General features: G+C 41.1%; 1 long non-coding RNA gene across 1 annotated transcript; it reads left to right on the forward strand.

The window, feature by feature from the left end:
• The first annotated feature begins 967 nt into the window (after window positions 1-967).
• On the forward strand, window positions 968-4,865 carry LOC141276220 (uncharacterized). Its single transcript, XR_012325446.1, has 2 exons — window positions 968-2,299; window positions 4,167-4,865. It is a non-coding gene; the product is annotated as an uncharacterized lncRNA (long non-coding RNA).
• The last annotated feature ends 2,403 nt before the right edge of the window (window positions 4,866-7,268 follow it).

Raw genomic sequence — 7,268 nt, forward strand, 5'->3', positions numbered from 1 at the left:
GGGTAACATTGTTCCTGTTTTAAATGCCACCTCGGTAAAGATGTCCTCCGACATTTTAATATCTTGAAAGCATTGTCTCTTTCTTCCCACTTTCATGGGCAAAAGGCATTTTGATTCTCTGCTGGTAAAAATAAAATTTATGAAAATGCTTTCTTATCTTTATGAGGACTAATTTCAACCTTCAAAATGGTTTTTTAACTTAAAAAGTCACAACTATTTGGATGCTCTTTCTTTTATTTTAACCAGTTGCGAGCACATTTACAGCTTCCTCACGACTACCAACACATCACATAAAGTTATTCCTAATCATACTTTTCAAGTACAATGTATCATTTTCTGCTGTAATGATTTTAAATGTTTTTTTTTAAAGGAGGGTGAAAAAGGCTCTTCTTTTTTTTTCCAGAATGAAATCACACTTGTACAGTTTGACATAGCAAATGGCTATGACACACTTGAAGATGATGAATACTTTGCAGAGAGACAGGACATTTACATTTTATAAAAACCATTTTCTTGGTTTCCGCTTTGCTTGTGTCAGGATGACTCATTTTGTCCTTTATTCTGGGGAAGTCTTAATGAATGTCTGAGTAAAGAAGAAGTGAAAGCTACATGCCCTTTAGGATCCAGAACAGAGAAAAAGCTTTTTATAGCAGATGTTCCTTGCATATTTATATGTGTGAAATCCAAATGCAGTAGCTTTTCTTTTTGTCGATGATAAAAGTTATTCTAACCACCCAAAGCAGGAAGAAAGTCAGTAATTTTCTGTGGGTGTTGATCTTTTGTTCTCTTCTCTTTTTCTCACTGTCAACCTCTTCCTCTCTCTTTTGGTGAAAGATTTTGGTGCAGTATAATAAAAAATAGAAAGATTAAAGAGGTAGCCATGACCTTAAGCTGAGGGTTGTCATGACATAATGCAAATAAGTGGGCTCTTGGTCAATGGTGAATTAGTATTAAAATATGTGGTCTTTCTACCATTATGAATGCCCTGCTGTGAGGATTAGTCTAAACCCCCTTTGTACATAATTATATTGTCACCCATAGTGCTGAATGATCACTCTTGTTCTTGGTACAGTTTTTACATTTTCTACGACTGTTTGATCTATTCAGTTTTCAGCAAACAATTCCTCAGTAGTCAGAATACATAATTCCTCAAATTTAGCCCAGAGAGAGATTAAGTGAAAAAAATCACACAGCTAATAAGAAGAACTGGACTCTCTCAAGGCCCATTTAAAAATAAATCAACTCCAGAGGGCAGACAGCAGAAGCAAGAAGAACTACAATCCTGCAGCCTGTGGAACAAAAACCACATTCACAGAAAGATCGACAAGATGAAAAGGCAGAGGGCTATGTACCAGATGAAGGAACAAGATAAAACCCCAGAAAAACAACTAAATGAAGTGGAGACAGGCAACCTTCCAGAAAAAGAATTCAGAATAATGATAGTGAAGATGATCCAGGACCTCAGAAAAAGAATGGAGGCAAAGGTCAAGAAGATGCAAGAAGTGTTTAACAAAGACCTAGAAGAATTAAAGAACAAACAAACAGAGATGAACAATACAATAACTGAAATGAAAACTACACTAGAAGGAATCAATAGCAGAATAACTGGGGCAGAAGAACGGATAAGCGACCTGGAAGACAGAATGGTGGAATTCACGGCTGTGGAACAGAATAAAGAAAAAAGAATGAAAAGAAATGAAGACAGCCTAAGAGACCTCTGGGACAACATTAAATGCAACAACATTCGCATTATAGGGGTCCCAGAAGGCGAAGAGAGAGAGAAAGGACCAGAGAAAATATTTGAAGAGATTATAGTGGAAAACTTCCCTAACATGGGAAAGGAAATAGCCACCCAAGTCCAGGAAGAGCAGAGAGTCCCAGGCAGGATAAACCTGTAGGGCGCGGTCAGCTAACTGCTACGCAGCAGGAAGCTGAAATAAGCTGAGTCATCCTTCCTGTGGCCACTGCGCTTGCGCTAAGTATACTAATGAGGTTTTAAAGTAGCGACCTATCCGATGCTGGCTCACAAATCGCACCATCGGCGAAAGCCAATCACAGAGCGACACATGTTCTTAATCCCTATATAAGCAGACTGCTCTAGGATTGCGGGGTCTTCCTTCCATCTTTCTTCAACCAAGCTGTGCTCCAATAAAGTGTGATACGAGAAGAATCTTGCGTGTGGCGGCTCGTTATTCTGCCGGTCAGAAACGGCTCGCCGCAAGTGGTGCCGAAACCCGGGAACTTCGCGCCCTGCATGGAGGACCGATTCAGAACTCGACACACGGAGTGGTAACCGTCGGTGAGTAGTCCAGTCAGGTATGTTTTTCGGGGGTTTGGAGCCTGAAGTTTTTACTTTCGCTTTTGTCCTTTTAGTGTTTCTCATGTTTTTCGTTTGTTTGTGGCTACGGTGCCACCAGCCCGATCGAGTGTGTCTTCCCTGGCCGATAGATAAGTCAAGCATTTTTGGGAATAGTTCGTCCACGGAGCCTACAACTGATTTTCATGAGCCTATTCAAGCCCTTTTAAGGGACCGAGGGCTAAAGCTCTCTCATAAAAACATAAGTAGGCTGCTACAAGATATCGAAAGTGCCGCGCCGTGGTTTGGGGTATCAGGCAGCTTGACTGTTCCGTCATGGGAAAAACTCGGAAAAGACCTAAAGGAGTGTAACACAAGGGGAGAACTTTCTCGAGGCGCTCTCCCCTTGTGGAGCATGATACTTTCTTGCCTAAAGGAAGGAAAATGTGAAGAAATTATTCAACGAGGACGCAAGGCTCTTAGCATGTGTCAAGATAGCGCATCAGAGAATGAACAAACAGGGACTACGGTAGACAGGCCTGAAAATATGAAAAAAAAAAAAAAAAAAAAACAAAAGGAAAAGCAAGAAACAGTGCCAGGATTATATCTAATCCTAGATGAGTTTAAGGAATTATATTTGTTTCAACCTGATATCTAATAGAGGGATAAGACGTAAGTTATAAGGCATGACCGCCCCTATAGGAGCCCGCGGAAATTTAAACCGCCGAGGCTTGGGTTTTTCTCAAGGGTCACTGAGTTTATGATTACATGGAGGACCACAACACCTGTGTGGGTACCTCAGTGGCCTTTGTCAAAGGAAAAACTGGAGGCGGCATCCAAACTAGTGGATGAGCAGTTACAATTAGGGCATTTAGAACCCTCCTAGTCACCCTGGAATAATTAAGAAAAAATTAGGGAAATGGCGTCTTTTCTATTCCTTTCAATAGTCGAGATAAAGCCTCTTGTATGGAGTTGCTTGAACAGGCCTTAGGCGTTTTGATTAAATATTTAGGGAATGGGGGATTGTTTCTTGCTCCCGAGGGAAATTTTTTAGGAGCCTGATCTTAATTCCCCACGCCAATTGACCCCAGAAGCCCATCAGGCACTTCAAAAGGTAGAACAAGCTATTACAAATGCACAATTAGAACGCTGTGGTGATTCTCAACCTGTTTGGATGTGTCCTTTTAATTTAATTTCCACACGCGCTCTAACAGCGCTAGACTCTACGACACAGGCTCAAGAGTTTCATAAGCTATATCATGTGTCATCTACAGTCTTAAGAAAAAAATTTAACATTACCAGAGCTTTGGCTAGGAATATTGTGAAGAGTTGTTACCCAAAAGACTGGGGTTAGCCCCAGAGGCATTCCAAAAGCTTTGCTCTTTTTAGTCAAAAAATGCAGGTGATTCATATTACAGGCTTGCCCTATAATCCACAAGGCCATGGCCGACGAAAAGCCCAAGGAAGGAGTCAAGACTGAGAACAACGATCATATTAATTTGAAGGTGGCGGGGCAGGATGGTTCTGTGGTGCAGTTTAAGATTAAGAGGCATACACCACTTAGTAAACTAATGAAAGCCTATTGTGAACGACAGGGTTTGTCAATGAGGCAGATCAGCTTAAAGAACTCTTAATAAAACAAAAAGGGGGAATCGCAGAGAACTGTACCCCTAGACAGAGACTTTCACTTGCCTTATTTACCATAAATTTTTTACATTTAAATGATAAAGAAACCTCTGCTGAACGCCATGTGGCAACAAACCATAAAAATTATGGCAAAGTGATGTGGAAAGATGTGTTGTCCAATCAATGGAAGGGCCCGGATCGTGTTATTACTCGATCCAGGGGATCTCTTTGTGTCTCCCCACAGGATCAAGATCCGATCTGGGTGCCATCAAGACTGACGAGAATTGTTGAAGAAAACTTCGGAGAAGATGCTGAGCTGGATGTTCCTGATGATTCTTAATCGAAGTCTTTGTATTAGTTGGAATTCCACAAAGGATTATTCAAATTGTGCAACTGAGTGCTGCCGGGCTGGAGCCCGTTGCCTTTGGAGATTTTGCCTCTTGGCTCTCTTCTGCCTTTTCTTTCTTTGGGGAGTGGGTGGGGGTAGGAATCTTTGGAGTCTGCTGTGTATTTGGGACTATGCTGTGTCTCTGGTTGGTCTGTCGTGTGCGCATCAGGGCACATCGAGATAGGGTCCTGCTCACTCAGGCACTTCTGGCTATTAATGAAGGAGATTCTCCCGCAGCCTGGCTCTCCGCCCTGAATAATTCGAAATGATTGCCCTTGCACAGAGAGGCCTTGTTGCCATTGCACCTCTATAGGGAGTCATTCATTCATTGTCCTGATTGCCCTTGCACAGAGAGGCCTTGTTGCCATTGCACCTCTATAGGGAGTCATCCATTGTCCTGATTGCCCTTGCACAGAGAGGCCTTGTTGCCATTGCACCTCTATAGGGAGTCATTCATTGTCCTGATTGCCCTTGCACAGAGAGGCCTTGTCGCCATCGCACCTCTATAGGGAATCAGCCATTATTCTGAGTCTCAAACATGCCAACAGAAAACTGCCCTCGAACAGTGAGCACATCATGAGGTGAACACTTGTACGGGCTACATTCTGTTTGGTGTTCTAATAAATAAAAAAGGGGGAGATGTAGGGCGCGGTCAGCTAACTGCTACGCAGCAGGAAGCTGAAATAAGCTGAGTCATCCTTCCTGTGGCCACTGCGCTTGCGCTAAGTATACTAATGAGGTTTTAAAGTAGCGACCTATCCGATGCTGGCTCACAAATCGCACCATCGGCGAAAGCCAATCACAGAGCGACACATGTTCTTAATCCCTATATAAGCAGACTGCTCTAGGATTGCGGGGTCTTCCTTCCATCTTTCTTCAACCAAGCTGTGCTCCAATAAAGTGTGATACGAGAAGAATCTTGCGTGTGGCGGCTCGTTATTCTGCCGGTCAGAAACGGCTCGCCGCATAAACCCAAGGAGAAACATGCCGAGACACATAGTAATCAAATTCACAAAAATTAAAGACAAAGAAAAATTATTGAAAGCAGCAAGGGAAAAATGACAAATAACATACAAGGGAACTCTCATAAGGTTAACAGCTGATTTCTCAGCAGAAACTCTACAAGCCAGAAGGGAGTGGCATGATATACTGAAAGTGATGAAAGGGAAGAACCTACAACCAAGATTACTCTACCTGGCAAGGATCTCATTCAGATTTGATGGAGAAATCAAAAGCTTGACAGACAAGCAAAAGCTAAGAGAATTCAGCACCACAAAACCAGCTCTACAACAAATGCTAAAGGAACTTCTCTTAGTGGGAAACACAAGAGAAGAAAAGGACCTACAAAAACAAACCCAAAACAATTAAGAAAATGGTCATAGGAACATACATATCGATAATTACCTTAAATGTTAATGTATTAAATGCTCCAACCAAAAGACAGAGGCTTGCTGAATGGATACAAAAGCAAGACCCATCTATAGGCTGTCTACAAGAGACCCACGTCAGACCTAGGGACACACACAGACTGAAAGTGAGGGGATGGAAAAAGGTATTCCATGCAAATGGAAATCAAAAGATTTCATTTTGATTTTCATTTTGATTACTCCAGCTGGAGTAGCAATACTCATATCAGATAAAACAGACTTTAAAATAAAGAATGTTACAAGAGACAAGGAAGGACACTATATAATGATCAAGGGATATAGAAGAAGAAGATATAACAATTATAAGCACCCCAATACATAAGGCAGCTGCTAACAGCTCTAAAAGAGGAAATCGACACAATAATAGTGGGGGACTTTAACACCTCAGTTACACCAATGGACAGATCATCCAAACAGAAAATTAATAAGGAAACACAAGCTTTAAATGACACAATAGACCAGATAGATTTAACTGATATTTATAGGACATTCCATCCAGAAACAGCAGATTATACTTTCTTCTCAACTGTACACAGAACATTCTCCAGGATAGGTCATATCTTGGTCACAAATCAAGCCTCAGTAAATTTAAGAGAATTGAAATCATATCAAGCATCTTTTCTGACCACAATGCTATGAGATTAGAAATGAATTACAGGGAAAAAAATGTAAAAAACATAAACACATGGAGATTAAACAATACGTTACTAAATAACCAAGAGATCACTGAAGAAATCAAAGAGGAAATCAAAAAATACCTAGAGACAAATGACAATGAAAACACGAGTATTTGATTAATTACTTAATTAAAACATTTATTGTGTGCCTACTGCATGAGTACTATATGTGTACCAATATATCAGACATTGTGCTGGGGACAGAGTGGGGAGCAGAATAGATAGTTTGATGTTGGTCTGCTTGCAGACACATGTGAGACCAATGAACAAACACAGGGATCTGTAATTACAGCTTCCATCAAATCTATGGAGGAAAACGTATGTACAAATATATCTAAAGTATGTCCTTGATGTTCAGTATACAACGTGTGGGAAAGGAGAAGTTATTTCTTGACCACCAAGGAAGTTACCTGCACATCGCATTTTTCAGTACCTAGCCTCCTACGAGGTTGTAGTTTACATTGCCCAGGCAAAGCCTTGGAAACTCACGCTCTCAACACAGTTGATCCTGGAACTTCTAGTCTAGCTAAACCATATATTTATTTTTCTTTGACAATTCAAAGAATGCCTTCAGAGTTTCCTCCCATTACCACCAGGGGGTAAATCTATTAGAATAAATTTCTCATAGTGCTGATTCATAGGAGGTCTTGATTTATGTTATGCTAGATAACCAGCCTTAATCGTAGACAGTAAGAGAAAAGGTAGGTCTTGAATTTTGACTGGTCAGATGACTTTTGGTCACCAGCACCAGATCCGTGACAATCTCCAATGCCTGCCTCCTTGTGGTAAGTGACCTTAAGAGTTTCATTCCCCATCCTGGCGCTATTCATTTTCTCATTTTGCCCATGTCTTTC

Source organism: Tursiops truncatus, chromosome 13 (assembly GCF_011762595.2).
Source record: "Tursiops truncatus isolate mTurTru1 chromosome 13, mTurTru1.mat.Y, whole genome shotgun sequence".
Classification (NCBI taxonomy): domain Eukaryota; kingdom Metazoa; phylum Chordata; class Mammalia; order Artiodactyla; family Delphinidae; genus Tursiops; species Tursiops truncatus.